At 28.8% G+C, this 22,030-nt stretch overlaps 1 protein-coding gene across 6 annotated transcripts in view; it reads right to left on the bottom strand.

The window, feature by feature from the left end:
• Positions 1–22,030, bottom strand: part of LOC123296626 (fasciclin-1) — a 451,184-nt gene that overhangs the window by 204,400 nt on the left and 224,754 nt on the right. The gene's annotated exons all lie outside the window — the stretch shown is intronic.

The following is a 22,030-nucleotide window of genomic DNA, read 5'->3' as shown; positions in this document are numbered from 1 at the left end:
TGCTTGTTTTTTATTTTAAATAAAACCTAGCCAGTTTGATTTTTCGTCCCCGAATTCCCCTGCATACTGTCATGAAAATTGTTGGAGCTGCTACCGAGAAAAAACCACGTTTTCTTAAAATGAAACCAAGCTAAATTTATTTTTCGCTCCAAAAAAACCCTGCATACCAATTTTCGTTAAAATCGTTGGTGTCGTTTCCAATATTGCTGACATATATACAAGAATTGCTATTAATATCTAAGATAAGAAAGCTGTGTTTCAAATAGTACAACAGTATATGTAGTGTATAATCTGTGGTGTTTTGAAATTGAATCAGACAGTTTCAATTTTCCAATATCCAATTATTAACCAAAAATGAACTTTTAACTTTTAGGAACGTATACCATTATGTTTTAATTTTACATGAAAATTTACTAGACAAGAAGATATAACTTCTCTGAGAGTCTATATCTGTAGTGAACCGGGTGAGTCGGTTGGAACGATCCTAGTTCCAAAAGTAGTTGGTATATACAGGACAATAAAATTGTTTATCCGTCCTTGTATATTGGTTTTATCGAAATTGAAAATAAAAAAAAATTCCACTTTTTTTAAATTTTTTAAATTTTTTAAAGGGGTAACCTTTGAAAAAATCGAGCAAAACACAAAAAAATATTTTGTTTTGGAATGTGATGAAACCCAATGGATGGGGTAATTTTGATCCAAAAAGTATAAATATCAGGTTAATTTAATGATTGGAAGCAGAGTTTCTGAGATATCGCAATATTTGGATCGATTTTAGTCTGTATCTCAAAAACTATTCGACCAGTTTTGATGCACCCGATTTTTTTATTTTTTGGGTCAAAATTACCTTATATACTCAGTTTTATCGAAATTGGAGATTAAATAAATGTCTCGATTTTTTTAAAGAGTATCCCCAAAAAACGAGAAAATCGCCAAAAAGTGTTTGTTTTGGAATTTGATGAAACTCAGTGGATGGGGTAATTTTGATCCAAAAAGTATAAAAATCAGGTTAATTTAAATGATTTTTGCAGATAGTCGCGGTTCTCGCCTCAAAATGATACCTCGCCTTACGATTTTTTTTTTTGATACACCTATACCTTTTAATATTAGGAACAGGTTAAATTTTCTTTGTTAAATAAATATTCTTTATTATTTCGGTTAGCAGCCTAAGAGCTCTTTTTACAATGTATTTCCGGTTTAGAAACTAATTCTAGAGTTTCTTTTCCTCCTGATTCACTCTGTGTAAAAGTATGTAACATTATATAATTACATTTGATACTAAAACAGTGTAATGCTTTTATTGTAATAATCTTGTGGTTATTAATAATCATTTTCGAAGTTGTGTATGTATCTAACGATAAACATATTACGTTGTATTTATACCAGGGGGTACATAGTTTGGTGTACACTATAATATCAGTATCAAAGCATTCGCTTGAAAGGAACTTGTTGTAGTCAACCAGATCATAATACCTGAGAAACTTGCACCCAAATGCTTGTAGAGGACGCAAACATAAACAGTATCACTATCTCTAAGTATTTACTGAAACCAAACAATTTCAATTCGTTTTTCATTGGTGAAAACAGAAATAATAAATTATCGAATGTATAGAATAATTAATGAACCGCGGAAATCTTTTTATTGAGTGCTTGTGGTGAATTAAATTTAAAAACTCAGGCGATCAGATAAATCAGTATTTTAAAAAAAGCTAGTGAATTAAATAAAGGGGGCTAATAATTTATTTCGAAAGTATGCAAAGTGATATAAGTAAAACTCGTTACTTATGCACCTTCCCGTATCCATATTGTTCGGAATGGCATAAAACAGTAAAATGATTTTAACGTGAATGAAAAATAAAAATAAAAACAACGATACAAACTCAAGCTAATTAGTTTAACGGACTAAAAAATATGCAGACAATAGATTTATGTTTATTATATTAAATACTTATTATGGAATTTAATCCATTTTATTGTTAATTATTTTATGCCTGCCCATAATATGCGACATTGTTTTCATGAGCTTCATTCATTTTTCTCTACATTGACTACGTTTAGATGTTTTGAGAGGGGGAGGTAGATCCACAGTAAAAAAAAATACTGGATTGAAGTAAATGCGTCTACTTGAATGTTGATGTTCTTATAGCAAGAAAATATTTATTAAGACAACAATCTTAATATTTGACGAAAATAAATATTTGGCTATTTAAATTTTTTTTGAACCAGGAAAATATTTACTTGCTACCGCATGTTAAGTATATATTTACTTGAAACTAGTTCTTTTTTCTAGAAAAAAAAACTTCTTATGAAATATTAATATGAAGTAGAGAGAGATTCCCCATCACAAAGGTCATATTTTCCTTGATGATGATGGTCAGATGCTTATTATCATCAGATGCTTCATATTGAAATGTAATTTTTGTCATTTCTTAGGTTTCAACACATAAAATATTATCCTTAAAGGGTAAGAATGAAAGTTTGCACTATCAAGAGACATTCCCTTAACTAACTTAAAGAGATATGCAAGGATTGAATAATATTAGGAATTTCAATAAAACTTTATAAATACATTTTTTTCATTAGCAAAGTTTCCAAAAATCACAAAAAATTCCTAGGTCATCGGGCTTTTTATTATTATTTTATCGTTGGTTGAAAAATGATGAATCCTTTTCAATTGAATATTTCTATATCAAAAAATTTAGAGAGTGTGATAAAAAACTATTAAAAATATTTAGACAATCTTGCAGTTTATAATAATACCATAAAACTATAAGGTTGTCGATGATATAAAAACAAAATTTTAATTTAATTATGAGTTCATCGAAGATCCATCATTTGATGAACAGAGACAACTATAGTTTGAGTATTGATGATTGAAGAGAGATATCTATATTATCAAATTTATAAGCTGCACTTGTACACAATATATTTTACATTTTTGTAGTTGCGTGACATTTTAATGCTAAAAATAACACATTATTTGATTACAAAGCATGTATTTGGTTTATGTATGATATGTACCGTGTAATAAATCAAAACTTTTTTACAATACGGTAGGGAAACGTACACCTTAAATTAAATAAAAAATTAGCCCTCAATTGAATTTTGGTGACTCTGTAGTAGTGATGCATGAGACCTTAAAACGTAATGTTATATAGTGCCATCCATGTGCTTGGAGCATTGTATACCAAATTTCAAAGTAGCCAGTTTGAGCATTTCCACAATAACTTAATTGCAAAATTTCAATATTATGTATCTTGAAAAGGACGCTTTCCTGGTATTGAATAAGGTATTAAAAAATTATCATAATTTTAACGTAATCTATAATTTGATGAATTCTTGTCCTTCCGTAGGCTTCGATAAAGTGAATAGGTCTTTATTTTCAGAGAAAAAGCAATGTATCTTCTTTCACATATCCACCTATCACATCAGAGAATCGTCGATCATTCCAAGAAAACATGTATATGTTATAACGATTGAATGAGTTATCGTCAAATACAAGGAACGAATAGTTGTCATCAAAAATACTAAAATCCAACAAGATAACATACGTACAGAACAACAACATGAACAATTCAAATGCTGCTATTTTCATATTATCGTTTATCTCATCTGTGTTGTTGTTCTTCCTTTGTTTACTTGATCAATGAATCGGAAATCAATGTGTGCTGTATTCTTTTTATTATTACGTACATATATGTTTTTACCTCTGTATAGAATTACAACGTCTTGTCTTCGAAAAATCGGAATAGAAAAGAAAATTCTTAAAAAATTTTATTTGTTGTATGCAGAACCCAATTTCTTGCCATTGGTGGAAATATTTATACCTTCTTTGCCGTTTCATGACATTATTAATTACCCCGACTGTACAATGGCGAGGGTTATCTGTTTGACCGATATGTATGTAGCTTCCCTCCTAACTTCTATACTACTTATCAAAATTTGACAAATAAGGTATCGTTAGAAGCGTCGTGATCGCCCGCTGGCGTCACATTATATTGAATATGGCGCCCTCTAAGGGTCATAAAGTTATGATCGAAAAACAAATTTCTATTTAATTAGAACGCTCTTCGTTTCAAATTAAAGGATGTAATTAGCACTTTTCAAATATATATATATATATATATATATATATGTTGTTATACTTTCTCACGAAATTATAACCCCAAAATGGTTAAAATTAAATTAAGTTCTAAAACTAAAACCCGGACAATTACAGAATCGCGCTCTAAAAAATTAGACAGCTAATAGGATTAGGCAGCTTTCCACAGGACCGAAAAGAGGTCCCCCAATTTCTCCCGAAGTTATTCAGTTATTCGTGCGGACCTCAAGGGCCGCATCTGGCACTAACGGCGGCTTGTTTAAGCAACATTGTTATGTTAACATTGAAATCATTATGTGGAAACTCAAATTTATAAAATAATGAAACTATATTGAAGTATTTCCTAAGCGGTGTTAAAAACGGCTCTTGAAAGGGATCATTGTAAAACGATAACAAGATGGCCCATTTAAAATGGATTCTAAGATTTTTAATGCGGGTTTGAAAGTAAAGGCGTGTTACTGGTCAGTAAATGGGATCCAAAAATTCAAACAGTAAAATTGCTGGTTTTTTTCTGTTTTTACTTATCTGAAATTTTGCCTGCATATGTTGACATTTATCATGTTTTATCAGATATCATTCCAACTTTAATTATAATATTTACTGTACACAGAGGTGAAGAAACTGTTTGCATCAGCTTTTTTTCTTTGTCCTTTTTTTACAAAACAATTTTCGTGTGTGCTTTATATGTCTGTGACATCATCGAATGAATGGATAAAAGCACTGTGTTGTTTTATATGTGTTACATTGTGTATGTTTATTTTTATGATTGGAGTGTACACTTTTGGAAAAACATTTTCTATTTTTTTTTTTTTTTTATTTGTTATTTTTTCAATTAATTTTTATTTTGTTATATTTCTACGTGTGAAATGTTGCAACAAGTAAAAATTTTTAACCCGTAGGCTAAAGGACGAAGATCGTTATTTTGTTTATTTGTGTTTATTTGTATTTAACTTCATGTCGCAATTAATTCCATTTTACAAAGATTAAAAATGGAATTTTTCAGATTTCCCTAATTGTGTTTTTTAGTTAAAGCTTTTGAAGCTTGCCCGCTACTTTTTTTTCGGGTAACCAGTATAACTTCTTGATTAAGTACGGTAGATCTTCCATCTTAAATGTACAACCATCTCTCTCATATAAATAACCCTTAAAACTATAACCTTAAAGTTGATCCAACTACGGGATGATTAATTCATAATTGATTGTAATTGTCCCAATTTCCATACTACACGCATATGATTTTCTGAATTCAACGTGCGAAACTTACAGGGAAACTTCAAAAGCTTGAATTTTCTAAAAATAACCCTCTTTTTGACCGTTACTCTCCCAAAAGCAAGAAAATCTTAAAATACTCTTTTTACTTATATAACATGACGTAATAAAAGCTATTTTTATTCCAAGTATGAAAGGTACATACGATTTTTTGCACTCACTGGATTTAGTGGAATACTTGGAAACATACGGGAAATATCGAAATATCGTAAATTTTCTCAATGTATTCGAAAGCATTAATTAAATGTTGCTTTGTTCGCCTTGTAAGCGTATATATAACAACATGAGTTAAAAATTTGGGAATGTAAGCTTGGGGATTTTTCATAATTTATTCTCATTCACGAGTTCATACATGTTCAGACAGAAATTCGAATATAACTCCTGCTAAAAGCTCTGTAAAATTATAAGCTCCTTTACTGTATTAAAGAAAATTCGATCAATATATTTCATTATTAGAAATAATTTTATAAGATTTATTTTAGTAAAATTCTGTAACCATAATATAAACTAGAATCACTTGAAAATACATATTCACAATATTTTAAATGGAGCTAGTTTTGATATGGGTTTGATATTGGTATCGTACATACATGTATAAGGATCAACCAATCAACTATTCATGATAATTATTCTAATAAAGTTTCTATTTAATATAGTTTAAAAATATTTTGTATGAATTCATTACTATTTTAAGTAAAGTAGTGATTTATTTATACCGTTATTTTAATCATTATTTAATCTAATAATGTAATATTTCAAAGTATTGACATTTAAATATGTATGAAATAAGATTTGAATAAAACATTATTATTCCTATTATTATTAGTTCTATTTTATAACAAAGTCACTGGTTTATATTGGTATATAAATTCTAAAGATAATATTCAGTGAGTCGTATCACTTGAGTGTATATAAGTCAATTTTGAAAAAGCAGTTTTCAGTGTCTCAAATCACAGATTTAGATTGTAGAAGTATATTCTAGATTTCAAAGAAAATATTGATTTTTGGTCATTCTCTAATACAACAGTTATGTAAATTCTAAGCAAACACGCAAGTACTCCATTGAAATTATTTTAAGAAAAACTATATCGAATTCTTTGATTATCTCTAAACTGAAGCTTTTTCATTACTATTTCATAACGCATAGAAAAAAAATCTCGTATGAAGTCCCAATTATTCACTATGTTACCTTAAAATGAATTGTTCTCAGCTTATAACATACCTGAAATCAAAAAGAAAATTTTATTAAAAATTGAAAAGTGTATTCAAAAAAGTTCTTTTTTATGAGAGTTTGGCGGTATTTTTTTGAAATGACTTTAGATAAGACGTCACTTAGAACCTGTGTATAAAAACCAATTTTTGAAATTAATTTACCTACAAAGTGATTTTAACTTTGTAAATTATTGTCTGAAGCACTATATTGCCTCAAAAATCACTGTAAAATTATAGTTAATTATAATCAATACGAAGGTAAGTGAACGAATAACCTTCAGCTTGTCTTATAACATACATAACTAACTCAATTTGACAAAGCTCTGAAAAAAGAAACGAACAACTTTCCATGTGCTCGTGGGAAGAGAATATGGGTCACTAAACAAAATCAGATTTTTAAAATTCGATTTAATTTTCCATAAAATTTGTTTCCATAAAATAAAATTATATTTTCTATAAAACTCTTTTGTTAACGGTATATACCGACAAAATCAAACCTTAATTACAAAGTCACGAAAATGTGTCGTTGATTCTTTATTATACACCCAATTCCCAAAAGAAAAAACAGTAATTAGAGCAATGCTATAAAAAACGTATTGTTTGTCAATCTCCAATCATAAAAAACAATTTGAATACAAAACAAATAAAAAACACTATGAACTTTTGATATAATTTTCGTAAAAGCTTTTTGTTTTTGAAATGTTCCATTGACATGCTAAAAACAATTACAAATATAAAACCAATTATGGTGGATATACAAGGCACGATGAAATTCACCTTTAGTGTTCAGACTAATAGCTTTCTGATTGAGTTTACAATCTGTTTTACTAGTGAGCTACTATATACTTTGTTTTTATTGTACAAAAAAAAAACATCATTATATTTTCTTCATATTCTACGTACAAGGACATAAACCTAAGAATATGGAACTTGTGACAGGCTTCAATATTTAACGAACACGCGCCTCCCAATGTTACAGGGGGTCTCACAACTTAAAACCCATAAAGAGGTTTCATTTATGAATTCAGCAAAAAAAAAAAAAAAGAACTATTGAGAAAGCTCCTTTTTTTAATAGGAAACAACGAAATGCTGATTGTTTCTTTCCTAATTAAGAAATATATATCATTTAATTTTACTTACTCTCGGGTGTTCTCGTGACTAAAACATTTAATTTAAATATACCTACTGTAGCCAAACAAAAACAAATTATCGAAAGACGAAGCAAGGGAGCAAAAGTTATAAACGATTACCTAACATTACAATAATGCTTAGCCGAAAGAAAAGAATTATCTAAGTCTACCGAAATGTTTATGTTGAATGCGTGCACGATACTATTCTTAATTTTTAAACCCTGAGCTGAAAAAAGGGGTGTTATAAGATTGACAGATGTGTGTCTGTGGCTGACTGTGGCAACGTAGCTCCTAAACGGATAAACCGATTTTGATTTTTTTTATTTAGTCTGAAAGATAATTTAATCGAGAGTGTTCTTAGCTATGTTTCAAGTGCGAGTTTGGGGTTCCGTAACCGAAAAATTTGTAGAAAGTATTTTTAAATTTTCTGAATTTCACTTGTTATTTTTAACCTAAAAAATTGAAGATATTGTTTTATAAAAATATAAATTTCATTACGTAAATTGTACGAAAATAAACGCATATACAATACAAATTATATGTTAGTCAAGCCACAGGCAAAACTTCTTATTACGAGAATAATAAGGTAATAAAGAATAAAAAACAATAAATTTCTATACTCGTTATAAATTTTTATTTTATACCGTAATAATGAGCTTTAAATTTATTCGCATACATTTTATATATTATTTCTCTACTTGTGTGATATATGTGATCCGAATAATTGTCTTGAATATCCTTAATTCAATGCTTTCTCATACTAAAAATTAGAAACTTCTTTAAAACTGCCCTTCATATGTGAGCTTTAGATACATGTATCTGTACTCTACCATACCTGTATCTCTAATAATTCTTTGTTAGTTCAGGAATGAACTTTGATCCTTCCTTTCTTACAAATAATTCCGTACCTCTTGCAATCACATGAAAATTAGACAAAGCACGATAATGTTTTTTAATTGTTATTCCAGGGAGGGACATAATAGCCGAGAATGTATTCATACTATGCCTAAGAAAAAAGAAACTAGATACTCTGAGAAAAATTCGGAAAATTACGAATTTTAGTTTTGGTTCAATTGCCTTAGAAAAAATTTTTTTGGTTTAATTGCCTTAGAAATTATTTAAGTGTACTCAAAGTTGACCAGAGTATTTTGATGACACGGATTTGCTAAATAGTATACATTTTTCAAAAATTGTACCGCCGAGAAAGATTTTGCTCTCAGATCAAGGAGAATAAAGAGTACACATACGCGTGGGAATATTCAAAATAGTAAATAAGACGTAATATTATACACGACGTGTTAGCTGTATTCTTTAAAGCTAATACCGTTTTGTAATAACTTCAAAAATATCTTTCTTAACTTAAGTACATATCCAAAGAACAAATGATATTTTATTTGAAAGACATTAAACAGAAAACTGCAGAAAGCTCGAACGAAAATAAAAATATCTTTGATTCTCTTCAACGAGTTTTTATTTAATATAAAATATAATAAAAACAAAATAAAATACAATAGGAATATCATTTGACAAAAAGAAAAAATGGAGCTATTTTTAAACTAATCAATAACACATTCACACATACGTCGAATGTGTAGCAGGTTTAGCCACAAAAACAGTTCTAGAAATCAGAATGATATCAAAAAGTTAGTATCAATCATTTTTCGATGTTCTGCTTTAATAAAATTTTGGATTTATTCAAATCTTTTTTCATTTCATTATCAGTTTTTTTTCTTTATCTAACAAAATAGAAACTTTTTATCGCAATCTTTTCAAATAATTTTTATTAAACTTAGGTGACTCGTCGTGTGTCTGTCAATCGAAACGCCTGCGCATCAATTTCATTAAATAGATATTTTTCGTTTCAAGGCAGTTTTCGAGGTAGCAGTACGACTTTCAATAGCTATGGTTGTATCGTACGGCATCATTAACAAATTTCCAGGCTACCTAGATTTTCCTTTAACAATCTATAAATAAATAATTCAATAATTGTTGGGAATTGAGCCGGAACAATAATAATTTTGGAATTATCATACAATAATATGACCCGTAGGGGTTGTTAAACTAAATGAATTTTCACTTAGAAACAATTTTGCATGCTTTAAAAATTTATCTCTGTATTATAACAGAAATTGAAAAAAATTTTTTTTTGTTTCTCTCGTAACTCCTTCTATACACACTGTGCTCCGATTTTGTGTTTCAACGAACTTTGCGTTTTTAGTAACAAAGTAAATTAGTTATCAAATTTTGTTCAAATCGAACAACTTTAACCGCAATTCAGGTATTAATGATTTTTATCTTCAAAGAAATTTAACTATTGAGCTTTGTACCGACGATGGAATTCGTACTATCTACGCATAATTTAACAACCAAAAATGATTTAGTTTGTACAAATAACAAGGCGCGCATAACTTTTAATACCCCGTGAATTTTATCAGAATAAGAGATAAGTTTAAGCGGTATGAATTATAAAACTGTCTTAACTCAAAAATTAGGATTTGAAATTAAATTTTTCATCTTTACATATTTCGTTGTGACTTGTGAAAAATCATTTAAAAAGCTCCTTTCAATTTCAAACTGTGAGAGGGTACGAAAACTTTGTAAGAAATATGTTTCATTATAAATATTTCACACTTTTAAATAATTTAGTATGACATTATAAGCTTCACAGATTTGTTCGCAGAAACACACATAGATGTTACGTAAGAAGTCTACCTACGTAGGTACAGTTGAAAAAGATATTGAAATGGTTGAGCCTTTATTATAGACATATATATTTTACGTTGTTATTTTACCAACCACCACAACCACTCTCAGAATATTATATATAGGCATTATTATTTTGTTGTTGCGTAGATTTGGAATTATTAACCCCAAAGTCATTTTACTCAATGTTTTATTCATTTTAAGGATACTGTAACTGAAATGGATTCAAAAATAACTAACGAAGTAAACACAGCCAATATAGGTCTTTGTCTTAATGTCGATTTCAATGTATCTTTCGTTAAAAGTTGAAAATGTGCTAGAATAGATGACAAGAACAGAAATCAAAGATAAAGGCAATTAAATAATTTTTTTATCTTATTCTTACAAAACAACTTTTGATATGTAGTCTCTATGGCAATTTTGGGTTATGACATCACCAAGTGTTACTTTCCCTTCTTTCTATTTGGAATCCTTCATATTTTCGTAGTTACTGATGTATCCAAAATTTGATTTCACACGATGTTTTGGTTCGATAATGAACGTCTTTTGAATCAATAACAAAATTTTAGGACAAAGGCCCATTTAATGCCCAACCAACACTTTGTCACAGCTTTTTTACCATCGATGACGAAAATTCAAAACACACAGGAACGTCTGAACGTCGGAACGTCTGAACGTCTGCTTATGCTTTAAACTGAGTATTTTTTCCATGCAAAAATTGACTTAAAATAATCAAAAATCGGCACAACTTAAGGTTACGTTGATGGAATTGAGTATTTCTGTTTGTGGGCTTTAACTTGACTTGACAACATGTGATTGTTTAGCTTTATGTTAAATTTCAGGCCAGTCTTCGAGATTTCAGATTTCAAAGTCAATTCAAAATCAATCTCATTACAATACCGTCTTCAATGATTTTTCAGAGCGATATTCAATTTATTTCTAATAGTACCTCTTGTCAAGGCCCCAATTACATCGTGGCAACAATGACTCGCGTATGAACAGTAAAAATGTATCTTCCGGAAATCTTGCCTAGGTACCGAAATTTAGTTAAAAATCTTATTTTAATGATGTCTGGAAGTACAAAACGGTAAAATGGCCATTTTTGCCCTATTTCCCCAAGTGGAAAAAGCATAAGAAAAGTAGAAGAACTCGTCTTTTTCAAGCTATACCCTTTGATATGAAAATAATAATCTTGGCGTGGCTGTAGAAATCGTCGCCATTTTTGCCCTATTTCCCCAAGTGGAAAAAGCATAAGAAAAGTAGAAGAACTCGTCTTTTTCAAGCTATACCCTTTGATATGAAAATAATAATCTTGGCGTGGCTGTAGAAATCGTCCTGAAGAACAAGAGTTCCTATTCATTAACATCAAAGGTTACTTAATATTTATTCTGTTTGTAGAAATCCAGAAAAATAAAATCAATTCCCAATCAAAAATATTGTTAATAATGCAAAATAAAATCTGATAAGCATTTATAACTCACATATTAAACTTTAAAAATTGATTTCTCTTCTTAAAATTGAGATTCTACTGAGCATCTTCAGCCAGAAAGCATTGATTCACATTTGACGCCTCTTACACAACATCTCTCTCTCTATTTTTTCTATCTGATTTAATAACACATGTAAAATATATTATTTGTAAATTGATCATAAATAATGCAAGAACAAAAATACATTTTATTTTAATAAAACAAAACATAAATAAATGGAAATTATTAAATTTCAGTTTGAAATTATTTCAATATTAAAAAATGAATCATAGTAAATAAATATTGTATATTTTTTGAAAATATTTTTGTTTTAAAAATATTTACAAAATTTAAAGAAATCAATCTGATGAAATCGATTTCGTTGTAATTTTTAACTCTTCATATATAGTAATATTTTTACCTGAAATTTTGGTGCTTTGAACGGATTTTTACGTTTTACTTTTTCGCGTCAAAAATTTGCCATTTTAGATTTTTTTTCAAATATCTATCTAAGAACCTCTGAGGTTTTAGGCGAATATAACGATAAAAAATGATGTTAGTTGAGTTATTAGGTGAGGTTGAAACCGATTTGATAGATCCGAGACACCAAATTATACATTTTTGAACATTTTCACTTACTGTTGTGTGCGCAGTCATGGTAGGGACAATAAAATCGATGAACAAATTTTGGCGGTAAAGGAGGCTGTTATGACTAATTTGCAATTCTTTACATGTAAATATTAAAGTGAAATTATTGAAAAACACTTATCAACTAAACTTAATGCATAAAATATTGTGAAAGTAAGAAATCAAATTGCATAAATATTATTTTTTAAATGTAAATTATCATAATTTTTATTTAAATTTGTGAGACAATAATATTAATTCAATGTAAGTCATAAATGCAATTCATACAATTGTATATGCATCCATACAATTCTATAATTGTAAAGTAGTGAATAAAAAATAAATAAATAAAACTCACACACGATGCGAATATATTACGGACGTAAATCTCGAATAAAACAATTTGTTTCTGAGTTGTTTGCCTCCCACGTCTGTTATTAATAAAACAAATTGTTAATCACTTTACAAAAAAATAATAAAACTCGTACATTTTTTAATTATGACACAGTAGATTACACAAATTATATCTTAATAATCAACTAGGTAATAGGATTTCTTTCTATTTATAGAAGAGACTCAATTAGTTTATGTCAGGATAATGTACTAACTATGGAGATAAAGATATAATTATTTTAGTTAATTTTGTACCTTAAGTTGATTATCTTTAATCTATGTAGTTCTATTAACGTAAACGTAGGAATATACTAACATAAAAATAAATATTTAATCTTAATTTTAAATTACCATCATTAATTTGTTTATATTCTTATTATTATATTCATTTCATCATTTAATTTTATCGTATGAATAAAAAAAAAATTAAAATTCTGTTTGTTTGTAGAAAGAGTTCGAGATAAAATTCGAAATATAAAAATATGTATTCGTATTAAAGCTGCAGTAACGTTTTTATATATAACTAGCGGACCCGACAGACGTTGTCCTGTGGAAACTGAACTCCAAGTCATTAATACCTATACTATGCTTAGCCTGGACGCTAATCCCCTATCTATTTGATCTAGCTTTCGGTTTGGCTGGAGCCTTCGGCAGTAGAGCCCAAAACCTATTCATAATACCTGAGTAATAATAAAGAATATCTCAATACTATTAATAATACAGTGGTCATAGTTAGTTGTAGTATTATTTATATGCGCTCCCACCATTTAATAAAGTTTTATTTTTTTGGTGCGGAATCCCCAAGAACAGTTGTGGTGGACTGAATCTGAAACATCCTAGCATCCTCTTTAACACACATAAAAAATTTCATCAAAATCGGTCCAGCCATCTATCAGGAGTTCAGTGACATACACATGCACACAAGAAATATATATATAAAGATAATCAGAGAAGATAGATTGCTTTGGAGATAAATTGTATCAAATTTTTACCATATGTAAAACAATAGAATATTTTTAACTCCCGAACTAAAAAAAAGTGTGTTATAAGGAGTCTTATAAATTTGATCACCACGTGTGTGTGTGTGTGTGTCTGCCTGTCTGTGGCATCATAGCGCCTAAATGGATGTATATATTTTGATTTATTTTGGTTTTGTTTAATGTCTAAGTTTCAAGTGCGAATTTAAGGTTTCGTACCCTAAAAAACTAAAAGTTGTCGATGATTTTCAAAATCAGCTCAGTTTGGAAAAGGCTTTAAAGAAAAAGATAATTTAATGGAGAGTGTTCTTAGATATGTTTCAAATGCGAGTTCCGGGCTACGTAACCGAAAAATTTTTCGGCGCTTTTTAAAATTTTGTAAATTTCACTTATTTAATGAACACATATCTCAAAAGGAAAAAATTTTCTGATGCTTAGGTTTCCTGAAAATACATTGTAAAATACTGACGTTTTACTGAAGATAAAAAATACAAACAGCGAAATTTTAAAAGTTTCGAATTGTACGAAATAAGAGAAGTATGTAAGCTAAAATCACCCCTTATTCACGTTGAATCCCAAAATTGCCAGATGTTTCGGTTTATTTCTTTAACTTTCCTAACCATCAATGAGCTAGCATTTTTAAAAAGAAAAAACTAAGAAAAAAAAAGGATCAAATGTATAACATCCGTTACATCCATAATCCTACAAAAAGAAAATCGTTTGGAAACGTTTATAGTATGAAGGGATGATTTCAACTAACATTTGTGATCATATAGTTAGAACAAATATGTATGTACGTACAGTCAATTTGGACGACAGCATGGCGTGGCGATATATGAAACGTTTGGCGTCATAACGACGCCAGTACATATCCCATTTATACTGCACCCTCTATATTATACAGTATAATAATACTCGTTTATAGTAGTATCACCCAAAACACCACCACATACGATGCCATTGAACGCGCCACGGCGATATATACGATGAAGAGCAAGTCAATGTTGTTTATTGGCGCCACTTTCAACAAATATGTATATGGGAGACTGTTATACCTCTGATTAGAATTATCATTTATAATAACAATGGATATATTTTCTTATGGCGCAACTATTCTCGTAAATTTTCATTTCCACAGAATTTCAATATTAAACAAAAAAGATCGAGAGGTGTTGCGGGACATCCGGTAAGAACTATATTTCTTTCGTACGACCTTGGTAGATTATAACTCTAGCGCTTATTTTTATTTATTTTTTTTTTTGTATTTACAAATATTTTTCTCAAAATTTAAGATATTAATTTCTAGAAATTTAATACTTGTTCAAGAATGAATTTAATTTTATAGCCATTTTTATTTTTTATTTAATGAAATTGTTGCAGTATTATTCTAAAAAGGCATATTTCTGGGTTAGTAGTTAGCCCAATAAGTGAGTACATTACGTTTGGTTTGATTCGAATATTTATTAAAACAGAACATAAAAATTGTACTTACTGTATTTGTATTTACTTTTAATTATATCTGTTTTCTTCAACTTCTGGTAACTTTCACAACTCAGTTTTTGTAAATGATAAAACATAAAATTTCGACGAAAAATACATATTGACAGTCATAAAAAGATTTTCGAATTTCTCAAAATTCATGGCAATCTGATTTAATTGAAAAAGTTTTAGTTTCCTAGGTAGCCTACATGTCGGTTTTTGATGTCTGTTGCACCTTTTTGTAGTTTTAACTCTCAATCAGCAAACAAGTATCGTGCGAGAAGGAACATAGTTCCAATATCGATGATTTACACTGTCTTGATTTACCATGCATCACACCCTAATGTATTTGGAATCATCTTTACCCGTTGTAAACGAAGATAATTTGTTGATCGTATAATATTTACGGTTCATTTCAACGATGAGTATCGTAGCAGGTATGTGTAATGAAACAATGAAAGAACTTTCAGTTTCTCTTATGGTTTCTTCTCTGAGCGCTCAATAACATCTACAACTTATAATTGCAACAGTACCAACTTTGAATGCTTATATTATTTGCAACTATACCCCCTCAACATTTTATGTTGTAATTAGAAAGAAAATCGCATCAACTAGCAAAAGAAAAAATGTTTAATTTTTACACCAAAAAATTTTACTTCTTTATTACTTGATAAGAAAATGTATTTAAAATACAACATTTCAAAGATATTGAAATAAAGAATATCTTTCAAAATATTGAAGGGTAATTCTGAATACATGATCTCCAAGGTATAACATTTTACCCTATACACAGTTTTTTTTTTGTCTCACTTGTATATGATTGTGGCACAGAATTCCGTATAATCTACTTGTGTGTATGAGTATATTGATTTTATTTATATGTTTGTACATAGAAATATTGTCGAAATCTTAGAATAAAATCTAGAACAAACCCAATTATATCTATGTAGAGTTCGAATTTGTTTGTGTTACTTAGAATTAGAAACTTTTATTTTGTTTCGTTTTGTTTTGTTTTTTTATATAGATGTATATACTCAAACACGGAAAGAGTATTATTAACAGACTGCCATTATTGAAGTTTTGATCGACTGAAAGTAATTGAATCTAACAATCCGGAAAAATGTTACATTATTCAAAAAAAATTAAAAATAAATTTGTAACTGTAAATATAAATAACGGTCGGTTCAGTATTGGTTCAAGTTTGAGTAGACTTTGGAGCATTGGGTTAAATTTAGAAACTAAAATTAGTCTCGATTCCATCGACAAAGTGTGCATTTGCTACTTGGGCTTTAGAAAATTTTATAAATTCAAAACTAAAAAGTCACTCAACTTATGCCAATATTGTAATCAAATTATCTTAATGTAGTTACAGACTCGTTTTTGTATTCTAGAATACATTATTTGAAACGTTTTTCTTTTGCACATTTCGAAGGAATAGTTGTATCTTGATAAAATAATGATCGTATATTTATAAAAGAACTATATTATTCCCTTGTGCAGGATAAAAAATCACAATGTTACTTTGTTTTAATGAATTACATTTTTATGTTGGTATCACTTTTTCATTATTATCTTGTCCTCTATGCAATTAATAACATACCTGATATAAACTTTTATCGAAATGTGAAAAATTAAATAGATTTTTCCATTGCATCAATATCGTTTTTAATTATTGAACACCGTAAATAAAAGCGGCTAGTTAGAAATATTAATCCTATGGAACTGAGTCGAAAAATATTGCGAATATCTCATGATAAAATATTGAATATTTGCTGTTGGAAAAATGGTTTAGCGACAACCTGTGGCTTAAAATAGAACTACCATACCAAGCTTAAATTGGGTTTCAGCAGGCGATGGATAAATAGATGGAAATCAACAAACCATAGTAATTTACAACAATACTATTCAAATATATGAAAGAACTCAAATAAACTCTATTTATATAATCTAGTTATTCCATAGACTGTTTTTATACCATGTACATTTGAAATATATATGTGTATATATAAATTTGATCGATGAACATTTGAAGAAGTTTTTTTCAAAATTCTATCATCTGTAAAAAAGCAAAAGTCTACTCTTGTAATTTTTCTCCTGAGTTTTCGAAATAAAAATGACTCAATAATAGAAAATTATATAATAATTCAATTATTATTTATTACAATATTATCGTGTTCGTACTCGTGACAATGCAAATTGTTTGTCGGTAACAAAGAAAAAAATTGCATTATAAATATTTATGTTATTATGAAAACCAATATTTCATTTTATTTCAATAATAAAAACATTTATCAAATTCAATTGCTGCTCTTATTCTAGGTATTATAACTGAAAAAGGAAATATTACCTCTGTATACACACTAAAAAAAATTCAAAGATCGGTTAGGAACTACAACGCCTTTTCTAGTTGTTTAGTAGCTACGATGCCACAAACAAATCATCAGAACTCGTTTTGTAACAATTTTGACTTTTTTATTGTTGTTTGAAAGATAGTTTGATCGAGAAAGTTCTTAGGTATGTTTCAAGTTAGAGCTTAGGAGCTACGATACCACAGACAGACACCTTAAACTTTATAACACCCGTCTTTTATACGTCAGGGGTTAAAAAGGAGAAATAATTATTCTAACTTACTCTCGCAAAAGGTTTTATTTCTTATATGAAGATAAATTTTCCTCTCTCTTCTATACATGGTTATCTTTAGCCAAGATAATCATATACAAATAAGCAGATCTTAACCTTTTGAAGATCGTTAAATTCGAATGTACCGTTCTGTGCGTTAGGAAGTCTACATATTATTCCTAAATGAAGTAAGGTCTTAAGTATAATACAGATATGTTTTATTAGATTAATTAATCTTAATGTAGTTTTAAAACTCAATCGATTCAACCACCCAATGGAAGGAATTAGTCGAATAAGGCGAACCATGATGCATCATGTATATGACATCGTAAACGATATGCGTGTATAGAGGTTTTATAAAGCTCACATAAAAGAAATATTTTTGTATATGTGCTGTTTTCTTCACTTCACAAGTGTGTATTTATGGTATTTATAAGTATTAAGTAATACAAGAAGTATTTCTAAAAATAAAATCAATAAATAATATCCATCTTGATTGAATTGTTGTTATTTGATACTTGAAATATTCAGTCTTGGTTTATATCTTACCTAGGATTCCGTAATCTTTATGTATCCATTTAAGATTTTTCCACAGGATTGTTTTCAAAATCTCATGCATTATTTTTTATTCATTATGCACGTTTACTATTGTATGAGCCTCTGGTATAGTAAGCTATGGAACTTGTCTGCAGGCGACACTCTAGAAGCTCTGAAGATGGTTTCGTTTGTTCTCAATTCAAACCTACAAAGCTCGTCTTATTTCGGAGAAGGTGGTGATGTCAAAATATGAATCTTGATAAATCTATTGGGCTTCGAGAAACCGAAATAATCTGAACAAGAATTTGCATTTTTATATGTTAATTCTTAATGAATGTCTCTTAAGAAAGGCAAGTATATCAATATAGAAACATGCTTAGGGCACTTCAAGGCGGTTAAAGTATAGTTACATGAGTTTCAAAGCTATTATCTCCTTTAAAAGCTTTTATATCTTTTTATTGTAGATCTCTCCCTAGAAGTCAAACGATCTGTACCATTACAAAAACACAAAAAAGCCTCTGACATAAAAGCCTCTTTTACACAGAAAATATTTTTAGGTTAGTATTAGTTTACTTATGTTTGTGAATTGTTCACATTCTGTTATTTTATTACCGAAATTACAAACGAATTCAAATAAAACCCTGTTTAAGGAATCGTGATTAAAATTAAGATTTTTTGTCTTCAACAAAAGGCAGCTAAGACAACGATAATTGTCTCAGCTTTAAAATAAAGCACAATAAACTTGAAATTAAAAAAAAGTATAGAATCATATTGAAAGACCCTATACAAAACTGAAATACATTTTAAACTAATAATTTATTTGATTTAATAATTTTCAAAACTATAAAAGAAATTACAATCGTTTTTGACTCTCTTGTAATATTTTTTAACAACACAAAGACTTACTCTTCTTGTTCAATGAAAATTAAATAAAATAGGATGCTTATTCTTTAGAATACAATAAACGTAAATTGGTAGCAAAAACTAAAAAATAAAAACTTTATGTCGACTGGAAAAACTCTTTGTGAAGTAATTATACTTACTTACCAGAAACTCTTATATTCATTGTTTTTTAATTTAGTGAATTCTGACAAAAGTTTTATTTTTATTTATATTACAATTTCCTGTACACAGGTATGAAAAAATAAAATGTTTATCAAAAGCTCGAATTCCAGAAAGAAATTAAAAAGATTGTGACTCAATGCGAAATTTCATAAAAGGAAAGGAAAATTTTTAGAAAAACTATTGTCTTCTGATTTGAGAAGAAGTTTGCGAGGCATTGTGCCAAAAGTCACTGTGTCGAGAGTTTTACTCTTAGCATCAAGTGATGTAAAAAGAGGGTCCAATGTCGAAAACACCAACATACACATCACATCACTTACCACCTTGGTTTATCAGCTCCATCCAAACCAACTTTCACTTTCCGCATTTGCATATCAATCGTCTTTTTAATTTCTATATTTTTTAACTCTGAGTAACAGTTAAAGATATTTACTTAAATCGATATCATTTATCGAAAGATAAATTGAATCAAAAGAGATATTTATTTAAATATTATGCGTAAGATGATGGTTTCTCGCAAATCAACCAAATCGCAAATCGAAATCGCAGTATCAACCATATTATGTGTTTTTGGACTGAACAAGTTAATTTGAACCTAAAAAAAGTGGAAGTCTATCTCTATGGACGATTCGAAATAAGGAACCTTCGGTACAGTACTTTAAGCGTTATCTCAAAACCTTATTCGATGTTTTCAAAGGAGTATGTACCTCTGAAGAAAATCGCAAAACAACGGAAAAATTTGTTTTGTATCTCACTTGAATTTCAATCATTTTCATGAGTAATAACGTTTGATATTCCGACGCAGCTTCAATCGACATTTCCAAAAAAACGTCATATATTTCAATAATGAACTAGGTTTGCAATTTTTCTCAAGTGTACCAGAAGTAAGGAGCTTGAAAAGTTACTTTTTCCCATTAAAATTGCTAGATCTTCACTTACCAAAAAATAATTCTCTAATCGTTCCTACAACTAACGTAGTAAAAAATGGAATACGATTTACAATACAATGTTAGCTATCGTTAAATTGGATGATTATTTATTAAATTTACTTAATTTAACATCAATATAAAATTTATCTTGTATTATATGCCGGTTATATTTTTGCCTAGCGTATATTTATGTGAATTTAAATTTGAATAATACGATTACAGACCATTTCCTCAACATAATATATAAAATCTATAAAATATATAAATGATTGATATGTTATTATTGAATGTAGTTTTATTTATATATATTTCTTTAACGAATTTCTTTTTCAAGAAAAATGATCTACTGAATATTTATTATTGAAATTGTACCATAGCGATAGATTGGATTTTGCTCAAATTTCTTCAATTGGTAAGCGATTGTAGCTGCAGCACATATTTGTAGGGCCAATGATAATCCAGGTTTTTTTTAATGGAATAACGGCTTTTTATAAATGGTTTTTTATAGAATTATATTCTTTATTGAAAAAAGTTAATTTTTGAAATAAATTTTCCATCAACAAAATAATAAATATTAAACTTAAAACTTATTTTCTAATACTTTTCCTACAATTTTTTTCCGTATTGAAAATAATAAAATCAGGTGATGGTTGTTTCGTCAAGGTAAACGATCGGAATAAAATTTGATATGAAGACTATTTGACTATATTAAGGAATTTTCGTTCACGAGTAAAATCGGAGCATATAAAAGTGTAACTATAGGCTATAGTTTGTAAGTTTTCTATTTACGTTACCATAGAACTACATTATAATTTTCAGTCTAACCAGTTCTTTGATTCGACTTGACTGATAGAGTTCTATCAAAACTAAGTGGCACTACAAGAGAGAGTATAGATACGAGTGCACATACATATACATCACACACTCTCTCTTGCTCGGTGCCACTTCGGTTTGATTGAACTCTACTTACAATTAGAACAACTCATATATATATATAACGGTTAAAGCGAACAATTGTCATTGGATTTAGTCAGCAAAACTGACTTAATATGTACTAGGTAAATATGCCAGTTTGCATATTCTTTCCAATCATACTCCAACCTAATCCAATATATACAGAGCCATCTCTGAATACTAAATGAAACTAAAGAAAATATCATAATTATTATGTTATGACCTATTCAAACTTTCATCTCCTATTTAAAGTCAAAATGTATTTTCACGAGAAAAAGTAGCGTTCGTTCTTTCCCAAGATCCATTTAATGCCAGAAACCGTCTACATGGTTTCGTTGGTTTAGGCGTGAAAACTTAACAGACCTAACAAACAGGGCTTCTTTCACCGAGTGACTTTTAAATTTTTCTTAAAAGAAAATTTGTTCAAGATACGTAGCTTCTGCGAGACGAATTTTTTGTATAGAATATACTGAATGATAATATTTTATTCTTTAAGATAGAACTTTATCGTTTGGTACATTAAACATTTTCACCAATCACGTTCGTTACAACGGTCATCAAAAAAGTA

Source organism: Chrysoperla carnea, chromosome 1 (assembly GCF_905475395.1).
Source record: "Chrysoperla carnea chromosome 1, inChrCarn1.1, whole genome shotgun sequence".
NCBI lineage: Eukaryota > Metazoa > Arthropoda > Insecta > Neuroptera > Chrysopidae > Chrysoperla > Chrysoperla carnea.
The sequence above is the reverse complement of the archived record's forward strand: the minus strand, read 5'-3'. Positions and strand labels throughout refer to the sequence as shown.